The sequence below is a fragment of the Muntiacus reevesi genome, chromosome 3 (assembly GCF_963930625.1).
Source record: "Muntiacus reevesi chromosome 3, mMunRee1.1, whole genome shotgun sequence".
In the NCBI taxonomy this organism is placed as follows: domain Eukaryota; kingdom Metazoa; phylum Chordata; class Mammalia; order Artiodactyla; family Cervidae; genus Muntiacus; species Muntiacus reevesi.
In genome coordinates this window covers 73759289-73772327 of record NC_089251.1, presented here as the reverse complement: position 1 = coordinate 73772327, position 13039 = coordinate 73759289, and the positions used below count along the sequence as shown (strand labels likewise).

Below are 13039 nucleotides of genomic sequence, written 5' to 3'. Positions count from 1 at the left end.
ATGCTGATGCTGGAGCTCCAGTACTTTGGCCATGTGATGGGAAGAGCCATGAGTTGGGAAGAGCCAACTCATTGGAAAAGACCCTGGTGCTGGAAGAGATTGAGGGCAAGAGGAGAAGGGGGCAACAGAGGGTGAAATGGTTGGATAGTATCACTGACTCAATGGACATGAGTTTAAGCAAACTTGGGGAGATAGTGAAGGACAGGGAAGCCTAGTGTGTTGCAATCCAGGGGGTTGCAAAGGGTCAGACACAACTTAGTGATCTAAACAACAACAAGTGTAGGAGGGTTCCTTTTTCTCCACACCTTCTCCAGCATTTATTATTTGTAGACTTTTTAACAATGGCCTTTCTGACCAGTGTGAGGTGATAACTTATAGTAGTTTTTATTTGCATTTCTCTAATAATTAGCAGTGTTGAGCATCTTTTTACATGCCTTTTGGCTGTCTGTGTTGCTTAGTCGTATCTGACTCTGTGAACCCATTGCCATCTGTATGAGAGAACATTTTATATGAATTTACCAATCAGAAAAAAGTCTTATTAGACCACATCTTCAGAATTTTTTAAATTAGCCTACAATCCACCTATGCTTTTGAGGTATGTGGATTAGTTGATTAGATTAGTAGGTTAGTTAGGGAACATTTTCTTTTGTGATAATCACTCTTACTGGCAGAATAGCTGGGGATTGGGGTAGAGTAGGTATTAATTCTCTATTGTAGAAGTAGGTTTTATAGTTACTATTTATATTAGATTTTTAAGTCTGTTACCCCATGGTATCTGCATTAGCAAGACACATATTAATCACTGAATACTCTTGTAAGGTAAAAAGGGCCCTGCCCTCAGGGAGCTTACAGAGAAACAATTGCTATTCCAAAAAATTAGTTACTCTGACAAAGATATGTAGAGTACTATGAGTGTGATGTGTTGGAGACAGGCTGGACGTGTGAACCGAGCTGTTAGTATTTGAAATCATCTGTGGTGGTATGTACAGCACACAAATCAGAAATGTTACGTACATAGTCAGTTCTGCTGTAACAGGACAAATGTATTCCTAAAAATCACTGAGTGTAGGGAAAAATGGGATTGGAACACACTACTCGAAAACTTCCTCAGCCACACATTTCTTTTTTTTTTTTTTAAAGGAGAAACCTAATTAAAACGGTAAAACAATTTTGCATATTAAAATGGAAATGGTTAAGAAAAAATAAACATTATTATAAATAAGGTGCTTTAACCTGAAAAGCACCCTGTTTGCTTGTGAAGTGGGTGTGGGGGAGGTTACCTTTTGTGAGTTGTGGAATGGTGGAGGGAAGGTGTCTGATACCTGAGGCAGTTAACACCTGATGTGGATGGGTGAGGCTCCCTACAGGAGGTGGGCTGAAGTAGCTGGGAGATGTTGGAGGTATGTGTGTGTTCTGTGTATTCCTAGGCACAGGGCTCAGTGCAGCTGGGTGCAGTTTTCTGCATTCATCTAGCGTTTAATCGTGCATAAGCAAATGGCATTCCTGCGGTGCTCTTGTTGTTCTGTAGTGAAAGAAGGGCAGTGAAACAAATTTAAGTTTTCTAAACAAATGTTAGAGCCGAACTGAATGTAATAGGGCTTTTTTTCCCCTTCTGAGACCTGGTTTACCAGCACATCTCTGGAAGTGGAGCTCTTTGGTCAACCTGGAGGAGTCTTGGAAGACCTGACAGAAGAGACCGTTGAACTGAGACTTGGCAAATAAATACAGTGTTTTGCCAGGAATGACATAGGTAGAAGGAGGGCATTCCAGGCAGGGTGAACAGAGCACCTGAAAAAACAGGCAGATGTAAGCCTGGTGTGTTTGAGAAACTCTTATGTAGTTCAGCGTTAAAGAGGGTTAGAACTTAGAAGGAAGGAGAGAAGGAAAGAAAGGAAACATAGTTAATAAAACGTAATAGTTAGGCAGGGGCCAAATTCTCAATGGCCCTGAATACCACTTTAAAGAATTTACATTTTTATCCCTCAGTGGGTAGAGAACACTAAAAATTTTTCAACTGTGAATTATATTTTTCTGTCACTGATTTATATAGCACTCACTGTGATAATATGGAAGGTGGACTGAAGGAGACTCAGCTGGAATCTGGGAATCTTGTGGAATAAGGAGGAACTAATGTGGTTCTTTCATAGCCTTGACCCCTTTGAGAATATCATCAAAGCTGTAGATGCTTACTAGCAACTGTGTCTTTTCTGTGTTCCTAGAAGTCACTACTGTAACCCTGTTTCTTAGTTTTAAGGGCTAGAACCTTGAAAGTTAGTCTTCTGTATGGTGAGGAGTCCAGTGAATTTATTAATATAATCAGCTTCCACAGTAGCTAGTTTCACTGTTAGCTTTATTTATATAATGTTTAAAAATGATGTTGGCTAATCACTACTGGAGAAGTTGTATCATCGTGCAATCATTGAGAAATAATTACATGAGCCAAAAGTCTCTTTGCCCATTGGAATTCCTATTTTTGCCCAAATTATTTATTAGTAAAGGATAACTATTGTTAGGGATAAGTAGTTATCAGATGATATTCAGGGGTTAAGAAAATTATATAACTAGAGTCTTCCCCCGGAGAAGGCAATGGCACCCCACTCCAGTACTCTTGCCTGGAAAATGCCATGGACGGAGGAGCCTAGTAGGCTGCAGTCCATGGGGTTGCGAAGAGTCGGACACGACTGAGCAACTTCACTTTCATTTTTCACTTTCATGCATTGGAGAAGGAAATGGCAACCCACTCCAGTGTTCTTGCCTGGAGAATCCCAGGGACAGCAGAGCCTGGTGGGCTGCTGTCTATGGGGTCGCACAGAGTCGGACACGACTGAAGTGACTTAGCAGCAGCAGCAGCAGAGTCTTCCCAGCAAAAGTTAGATACAAACGATTTTAATTACAAGTCCAAGTAAAGAAAGCCATCTAGCCCACCCCTTAAAAAAGTGTATCTTTCCTCACAGGATTCCATAGCATGTTTTGATGCCAGTTACCAGAGGACGATACTGATAAACCTCACAATCTGGTTGAAGATACCAAAGATACTATAAAACTAATTGAAAACAACAATATCAGAATAAAATATATATTAAAAAAAACATGTCCTGCAGTTTTCTAGTTAATAAATTCCAGTATTCCATACAGTACTTAGGGTCTGGTCAGCAAGTAATAAACATTTATTAGGAGGCTAAAATGCTATAGTTAAGTTTAGGGAGAACTAGAGACAAAAATAATGAAAACATTGAGAGACTTCTTAAAAGAATTTTCGGATTTTTTAAATTTTGGAGAATATAATTATTAGATTATGGATTTATGGAGGCTGTATACTCTCTCAGTGTTTTGTCTGTAATACTTTAAATAGTTGCTGCTGCTTTTTTATTTTATTTTATTGATGGGGCATTGGTGGTTGCTTGTTTCCTTAATTATAAAACTAAAACATTTCAAAAATAATATATGATTATTGCAGAAAATAATGCTACTTGCATGAATAAAAGTTAAAACTCTTAATAACCTTAATGCTGTTTTGTTTGTTTGTTTTTGCTCCCTCATTTTTATAACTCTTCTTTGATGGTGAAAGGAGTTTGACCATCAAATACCAAGTTCTTACTGTGGACTAGAAGCTGTTCAGTTATTACTTACATGATAGTCTCTGATAGCCACTTTGAAAAGAAACCACGGGTATAGGTATACAATAAAAATAAAGTGTGTCACAATCAGATGGCCGTAGTTATACTGTAATTCACGGACCTCCGTTTGCTTTTAAAGGCAGATTCTAATCTTTGCCTCATCCAGACGTTGCCATTTTGTATGTATGCTCCTTTCTTTGTACTGTCCATGTTTTCTCCCTTCACGCTTTCAGAACTCTTAATCTTGGTGCCAAATATTGCTTCGTCTAGTCCTCAGGATTTACAGAAATAACAGTGTGTCCTTTTCTAATAGAAATAATGCTTTGTTTTCTCACTGAGCCACTTGGCTTTTCTAGAATATGCCGAGAATCGTCAGTGGAGTCATAGTCATTCAGTACAACCAGGTACAGGAAGAGAAGCACCCTTTTCAAGCATGTCGTGTAAGACCCTTTAGAGTCTGTATTTCCAGCTTTTCAGGTCGCGTTTTCTTTTTATTTCACTCTACCTATCCTGTCCTTCAGCCACCTGAACACACCTCTCCTTTGGGAAGCCAGATCCTGTCCTCTGTCTCTGCCTTAAATACCTTTCTCCACTCACTCAGCAGGCAGCTGTTCATTTTTCAAAACCTAGCTCAAAATCACCTTTTCTGTGAAGTTTTCCTTGACCCCCTGTGATAGTTAGGATTAGGTACAGTGGCAAGCAACAGAACCTACAAAATAACAACGGTCTAAAGAAAGGATTTATTTCTCTTCTGTAACAGTGGAATATGCCGCATAGAGCTGAAATGACAGCTCCGCTTCATGATGTCATTAGAGAAGAGATGTCTCCCTCAGGGTGGCAGAATCTCTCAGATTTAACCCTCGTCCTCACCATCCAAAATGGAGGTAATCTATTTTATGTACTATCATGTACAAAGGAAAGGAACAAAAAAAGGGACTAAGGATATTCGTGAGCTGTCTCATAAAATTTCCCTAAAGCTGCCAAATTATGTATCTGCTTACATCTCACTGGCCCCAGGGAAGATCTGGAAATGTAGTCTTTATTCTTGGTGGCTCCGTACCAGCTAATCATACTATCATGGAAGAAGGGGAGAACGTGTGTGGAACGCAGCTAGCAGTGTGCCACAGTCGCGCAGCTAGAGATGGCTTAATTGTGCTTGTGTTCTGGGCAGCACTCGAATTAGCATTTAGGTTGTATTAGAATTCATGTGTCTTCTCCACCAGATTGTGGACTTCTAAAGGCACTCAGGAAAATTATAGCAAAATTATCAGAGACAAAAGCAGCCAATGATACTTAAATAGCCATGTGAACAAGGGAAATTGGTTATATAGACACTGATTTCTTAGACCTAAGTTTTTTTTTTCCCTTTTTTTGCCATTTTGTAGAGGGAAGTGGACACTGCCAATAGTAGAGGGCATGGCTTCTTTTCAGTAATGCCTCAAAATTGACCACACAGAACACAGAGTTACTTGAGAGGTTGTATATTAAACAAGAATCGTGCTTCATTTAAAAAAATTTTTACTGAAGTATAGTGGATTTACAATGTGGTGTTAATTTCTGCTGAGCAGCAAAATGACTCGGTTACACATAGATACATGTACACTTTTACATATATTCTTCTCTATTATGGCTTACCAGGATACTGGATATATTTCTCTGTTCTCTATAGTGGAACCTTGTTTGTCCATTCCATATATAATATGCTTCTTGATGTGCCATGAGTAATAGAATTCCTATGTTTCTGACAAAGAAAATAAATAAAAGTGACTAGTGTCAGGAACAATGAAAAATAAAAGGTTGTATATTTTCTGTGTTATGCCATTTTAAAAAACTGTAGTAAAATTTACCTAAGAGTTACCGTTGTAACCATTTTTAAGTATACTGTTGCGCTGCGGTAAGTACATGCACGTTGTTGTGGAGTCGTCACCACCATCCCTCACCAGAACTACAGCGTGTCTGATGCCTAGAAAATTCTGGGTATTGACCTCTATCCCACTAGATACAAAGTCCCAATTAGCAGTTAAATTATTTTACTAAAATTCTGATTAAACTTTCAGAGTTACATAAATATCAAAGTACATGTCCAGTGGTTTAAACAGAATCTCATAGGTACCTTCCCATTGCAGCTGATTGTTTGGTCAGTTTGGCAAAGTGTGAGTCATACTTCTCTAGCCAACCACAGACCAGCTGTTGATTTATTCAGTTATGTGAACCAAGACCAAAGCACCAGAATAGAATAGAGAACCTTGGCTCTGTTAGCATTTTGTCTTTTCCCTGAAAGTCTGGATGTAAGTTTCCATCCTTCCTCTAGGTGTGTTGAGTTACAAGAGGCAGTCTCAGACTTCCTTGTCGCTTAAATCTTTTAGTACAGTTACAGAGATAAAATCGACACGCCTGAAAGGACCTGAGGAGAAAAGAACACAGTGTGGTGTTAGCTCTGCATTTTAGGGAAATCAGAAATAGATGTAGACATTAAAAATCGAAGTGAATAGTAAAGGACAAAGTAGTGGAGATGTTTTAGAGTAAGAAATAAGTTCGAATAAAATGGGGCCTGATTATGGATGGCAGTGAGTGAAAGTGAGGTACGAGAAGGTGTGCGTGACTGTTCAATGTTCCTGAAAGGAAATGAGTCTGGCAGGAAAAGAAGAGAGACTAAGGTGTTGCAGAAATCTAGGAAAGTGGCAATAGGAATTTGGACAGGGTTACTGGCAGTGAATGTGCAGGGAAAAAGGTAAATTTGAGAGCCATTCTGGAGGGGAAAAAAATCTATCGAACTAGATAACAATAAGTATAAATGTGTCAAGGGGAAGAAGAGCAAAATAAAAATTTTTCTGAGAAATTCCATAGAAATGTGATTGATATCCTATTTTGGGGAAAGTTTTTGAATTAACTCTAGATATGGTGAATTTGAGTTGTGAAGGAAAATAGTCAAAATGAGACAGATTTTTTTTTAGGCTCGTAGTGGACTGAAAAGTGAGTGGAATGTGTGGTACAAATCCAGCTGTACTCAAGAAGGTGAGAACTGGTCCTGGAAAATAAGATCACTGATTATAACAGTAACAGCGAGAGCACATTTTCTCCTAACTGCTGCATACCTGAGAAACTCTTAAATAAGTGTTCTACTTTATTTATTTTTAATTGGAGGATAATTGCTTTACAATATTGTGATGGTTTCTGCCTTACATCAACGTGAACCAGCCATAGGTATACATATGTCCCCTCCCTCTTGAACCTCCCTCCCACCTCCCACCCCTTAAATAAGCCCACCCCCCCATTAGCTTCATTTCAACTGATGAGACTAGTTAAATAGATGTGATTCATAAGTTACATCCAGGACGCTGAGGTTCTTCTCCCATACTATTAAATAAGAAAGTAGAATCTATGCCTTACATAGAAGGATGCAGAACAGGGACAGGAACTTAGATTCTTTCACAAAGAAAAACATCTTGGAATAAATATTGTGGTACAATAATGTCTTGCCAAGGAGCATTATATTCTTAAATTTTATAAGCTACTGAATTAACTATTTAATTTGTTTGATTTATAACATTTGAAGTAATCTACTAGTGTATAATTGAATGTTTCATGTTTTCCTTTAGTGGAACATTTAGTTGAAGCTGCTATGCCAAATGTTTATGGCTTTCTGTCTCAGAATGGCTCTTTGTGTATATAGCAAAACATTTATAACCATATGGAGTTAAGAAAAAAACCTTGGCAATAGAGTGTTTCTCTTATAATTAGAAATTGCCTTAAGATACAATATGTCACAGTAATGATAAAGGTAATATAATTGGAGAAATAGTCTATTAGCATAGAGATGATTGGAGTTTCACTGAAGATTCTAAGGTGGTAGGGTTGAATTCACATCAGAATGCTGCTTTTTTGATTAATATTTTTATAACATGGAATTCCCACCATTCCTACCACTGCTTTTTGTCTTCTTTTTATTACTTGCTGGAAACTCATCTTCTAAGCTCAGCTGTACTAAAGTGTTAAAGTTGTATTGCATCACATGATCTATTTCTGTTGGTTAGCCTATAAATAGTATCACGATACACAAAAGAATGCATTATTACTTATTGTCGGTACGCTTTGGCAAAGGATATTTCCTACTTCCCAGTCTGGTGTTATTTACCGCTGATCCCAAATACTGTTTGAGAATCAGGTTGGCTTTAATGGAGAGCTCGGTATTTGTTTCTCTTTTCTCTACTGATTGTGTTTATCAGCCCCTTCAACCCCCATTTCTTTGTATCTTTTCTAACTCACTGTTCCCCCACCTTTTCTTTAAAAAGCTTTTAAAAATACTTTATTTCTTCTTCATTTTACACATAATTTGGATTTTATAATATGAAGTCAGATTGGTGTTTTTCAAGATCTACTTCCTTTTGAAATAGCATTTTTCCAACTAGGTAATTAGTACACTATATTTGAAAGTTTCTGTCTTGGAAAAGACAGAAAAGAAAGAAAAAAAATGAAGTTACAATAATTAAAAACCACCCAAAATAACTACAGTGGTATTTCCTGTCCATAATCTTTTTATTAAAATGTTTGTATTTATGTGTTGAGGTAAGTTTACATACTAATGATATTTTATTACCATATTTATTTTATATCATGAACATTTCCAAAACACTCAATGCTCCAGAAACATGGTTTTAATGTCTATTATCCCAGTCAATGAAAGCACTACAATTTATTTAACTAGTCCTCTATTAACTGAACAATACAGTTTTTCCCCAATTTTTTCTAATATTAGTTAGGCTATGAGGAATATTTCTTTGTATATAAACCTTTGTGTCTTTATCTGATTATTTTCTTGGAATATATTTCTAATTGTGAAGTCTTGTCAAAAAGTATACACATCTTTTTTAAAGTTTTGATAACATAAAATTTCCTTCTTGAAATGCCGTGTGAATTTATGTTCTCAGGTTAATATGTGAGAATACAAGCTTCTTAATACCATATTTAGATACTACCATTAAAATGTAAGAGAAAGAAAAAAAACTTTGCCAAGTTGATAAGTAAAAAATCTTATATTACACTTTGATTTGGATGTCTAGTAAATTCTAAGAATGACCTTTTTTCATACATTTATTGGTCAGGTGTTTTATCTGATTTTGTGATTTATTATTTTTTTCTGAACATACCCTTTTCTGTTTTCTATTTGTGGTGTTGTGCTTTATCTTTTTCTTATAAATGTATTAATACTTTCTCATATGTTGAAAGTTTTTTATGTAGCATACTATTTGTCCTTTAATTTTGTTTATGGCATCTTTTGACATTTAAAAGTTTAAATTATTCAGCCATTAAGTACTTTGATAATTTCCTTTTGGTTTCTTTCTTCAGCATTGTTTAAATAGATAGAAATAGACTCAGAATTGTATCTGATGTGCTTGCTGCAGGTAGATCTTAAATAACGTGACTTTCCCATCTCTCTGATAGGTTAGATGGTCTCTTATGTTTAGTTTTTTATTTATGGTGAGTCTGTTTACAGTTCATTGAAATGCTCATCCATTCCTTTTATGTTGGAAAAATTACAAAATTTTAAATTCAGAAGTATAGAGTTTTCTAGTTTAAGAAAATCTGTTAACTTTATTTTTAGTCCCATCTCTTTAAGGGAAAAAAATGATTTAACAATAAATCTACACTTGGACACTTATTATGGTGATAATTGACTTATGCAAGGGAGTGGGAGGGGTAATCTCCAAGTCTATAGGCCTTCCATTCAGGTTTCCTGTTAGTAATAGCAGAAAAGAGGAGGAACAGTGAGTTACATGATTCTCATTGTTTGCTTAGAGGAAGCGTATCAGTTTTCTTAAGAGAGAAATCCTGGCAGTAAAGTCAGGAGAATTTTTTGTATGGATCTTTATATGAGGAATGATGTCTTTGATACCATTTTTATAGGACATAGAATAATAGAAGGCCATTTATTTTATAAACTCTTAATAAAAGTTAAGGGCATAATATTAAGTTTTAATTCTGATAAAATACTATATCTGCAGGAGTCAAAATAACATAAACCACATAGGTGTCTTTCTGGTGAAGTTATTTGATAAAGGGGAGAATTTAGAAAATGTCTGTGGTTGGTTAGATATTTCTCTTAACTCTTTCAGCATAATAATTGAGATTTTTAAAAATTAGATTTTGATTTGTGTGTATTTGTGATTCCAGTCAGAAATAGCAATTGTGGAATGGTTCATACACATTAGGTCCAAGTGTTTAACTGGAAAGTGTGACATTTCATTGTGAAAATTAGCCAGTTATTTGACAGGGTCAAGAATTATCTCATACAAGTGGTTTTCCAGAATTACCTGCAAGCAATAGTATTTTTACTTGCTATTTTTACTTCAGACAGTTAAAATGTGAACAGTTTAAGTAAATAGTAAATTTTAATTCATTTCAAATCTGACAGAATAAGAATTTTTTTAAATAAAGTACTGCTTTATTATCAAAGAATATTGAGAATGAACTGTACTTCAAATTGCTCAATTTATCTTTGACACAGTCTAAACTTACTTTATCTATAAAAATAACCCTAATTTTTAAGCAAAGCTGTATGTAGAGCAAGTAAGTATCTCTTAAACTGTGCTGGGAAGCTTTTTGTAAGGGAAGACAGGATGGAGAAAGTTTGTGACAGAGTAGTATTGCTATTATGAGGGATTTTGTTGTTGCTTTGCAGCTGACCCTGAACCTTTAGTGTTTAAATTGAACATTAAATCAGCATATGACTGAAACCTGACTAGTTACTTAGAGTACAAGAGTGTTAGAATAGCTCAGCATGTTGGACATTAGGGGATTATACTTTAATTGCATGGTAGTATGATTAGGACTCAGAATTGTATCTGATGTGCTTGCTACCGGTAGATTTTAAATAACGTGACTGTATTTGTAGATTGCTATACTTAAAATTTAAGTTCTGATATTTTAAAAAATTACAGGTCGTTGAGGTTAGTTAATGTAGTTGCTTGGAGAGAGAGGACTCCCTGGGCTGGCTGGAGACAGGGTTGCTTATCCTCTTTAACATCTCCCATGAAAGACTCCTTACAGCCTTCTTCTGGTTGTTTATTTACATTTTTAACTATTTGAGATACTAATTTTTTCTAAGAGTTTCTTTGTTTTTGTCTTCCTGAGGATTAAAAAGTGACCACTCAGAATTCTTCCTGGAGAAAGACTTTATATCCTTACAACAACCATCTGGTTACCTGGTTACAAATGATACTGATAACTGTTGATTTGTTGCTCCTTTTGTGCTGAGATCTTAAAATGTAGAGGAAGAGCTGGACATAGAGTCCCTTGACTTTTCTTCACTGCTTGAAATCCTGGGATCAGTCTTAAGGCAGATGTTCTAGAGGGGAGTGAGAGTGAAGGAAGATGCATTACTTAAGCAGCTGTTTCAAGTAGTGTATGCAAATGATGATGAAGACTGAACCTGGGCCAGGGCAGTGGAAAGCAGGGGTCCTGATAGGGCTCTCAGGTGGTCTATAGACCACATTTTTCCAGTTCACCCTTCCCTAGGGGAAGTGTAAAGGCAGTGGTAACTCTAGGATGTCTGTATTTCTCTCCTTGCAGTTTGAATCTCATACTTCCAAAGCATACAAAAGTTAGGGTTTTGCCTAAAGAGTAAAGAAATGACCTACCAGCCCTTTAAGGTCATGTTCATTTTTGCATCTCTTCAGTTTCCATGTGTTTATTTTTAGCATATAGATCTTGTATCCTGCAACCCTGCTGGGTTTTCTTTTCTTTTCTTTTCTTTTTTTTTTTTTAGGGTTCCTTAGGTTTTTCTATGTGGAGAATCATGTCATCTGAAAATGGGCAGTCTTATTTCTTCCAGCCCAATCAATTAACATTTATTTTTCTTGCTTTATTGTGGTGGTTTCACTTCTCTTTTAACCCTAATCTCTTGCTCTGGCCACCAGTGATTTATAAATCATAGTTGTTAGATTGATTTCTGCCTGGAACACTTGCCTGGGTTGGTGCTTTCCTTATGCAAAGATTTTTCATTACAGATTCAAAATCTTTTAGAGTTATGGGCTTGGTGTTTTTTATTTTTTCTTGAGTCAGTTTTGAAATTTTATATTTTTCTAAAAATCTAGCCTTTCTAAAACCCTTTTAAATTTATTGGCTTAAAATTTTTCATGTTTTATATCTGTTTGTTCCTTTTTAAATGTCTTACAGTGTGTATCCATGTAGTTTATGACCCCAGGCTGTTATGCTTTCTAAGGTTCTTTAGTCTCTTGCTCTGGTCAGCTTACTTCCTCAAAGCACTTTTCTTTAAACTTTTCTGCCCCGCCATCCTTTTTTCATTTGCAGTTTCCAAATTGCTGTGCACTTCTGCATGTAGTATCAGTAAACGTTAAAATGAATATATATTTTTATCGTCTTTTCAGATTACTTGTTTTTAATCTTTTGATAGGTGAGGTTTTATTTCAGTTGTTAGCAAACTAAAGATTTTTTGATTGTCCTATTTTAAAAAAATTGTATGTAACATGGTAATACATAAAAGTGGGATATATTACTTGGAGTTTCTAGTCTATAATTTTGGTCAGAGTGCTTCTCTTGAAATTAGTTTTCTTAAATGGTTAAAAGGTATCCTTTTTGTCTTTACTTATCCCAGTATTGCTCCCAAATATCTTTCTAAAGAATAGACTCATTTCAAGATGTTTAAAATTTCTTTTACTTAGGCCAATTTAAGGATCTAGATAAAAAAACCAAAGAAGTTGTCCTGTTTATGGGGCTTCTTCCTTTATTTTACTCATTCATTACAAGCTGTTAAATTATTTGAAGACCATGGATTATCTTCAGGCCTATAATTTGGCATAGAAGGAAGTAGTATCCTTTAGTTTGTATAATAGTGATAATAGAAGGAAAGTGTTATAAAAAAAAAATCATTTTAGTTTAGTCCTTGGAATCTTTGTATTTCTTGTGACACTAAACTCCTGGAGTTACAAAATGGTTATCCTTCCTCAAGAAGGAATGCTCCAGATTACAATTGCTCACTTACCATTGGTAACTAAATATTCTTTGTAAATTATTAGCAGGACTGCAGTGAGCTCATTGTTAAACAGGCCCCAATCAGCAGTGAAGGCTAACCAATGTAGTCCCTTGATCCACTAAGTTCCTCAACTGAGAGCTGTTTTCCTTTGTAGATATTTGTTTCTAGTTTACTTTTTGGTATTAAGGGAGATTTGTGTATGTGCGTTGGGGGTAGAGGGCTGGCCCTGTACTCTAGGAAATGTTACAGGCATTTCTGAGAAGGTACTGATCACATTGGACTTCCGTGGTGGCTTAGTGGTAAATAACCTGCCTGCCAGCGCAGGAGACCCAGATTCGATCCCTGGGTTGGGAAGATGCCCTGGAGAAGGAAATGACGACCCATTCCAGTGTCCTTGCCTGGGAAATCCCATGGACAGAAGGAGCCTGGC

At 36.1% G+C, this 13039-nt stretch overlaps 1 protein-coding gene across 7 annotated transcripts in view; it reads left to right on the top strand.

The window, feature by feature from the left end:
- Positions 1-13039, top strand: part of SOCS5 (suppressor of cytokine signaling 5) — a 67843-nt gene that overhangs the window by 40984 nt on the left and 13820 nt on the right. The window contains exon 1 of one of the 7 annotated variants that reach the window (XM_065929330.1): positions 4378-4501. The exons of the other annotated variants lie outside the window; for them this stretch is intronic. The gene's annotated coding sequence lies outside the window, so the exon portion shown is untranslated. Of the gene's footprint in view, positions 1-4377; positions 4502-13039 lie in introns of those variants that run through there. 7 annotated transcript variants of the gene reach the window in all.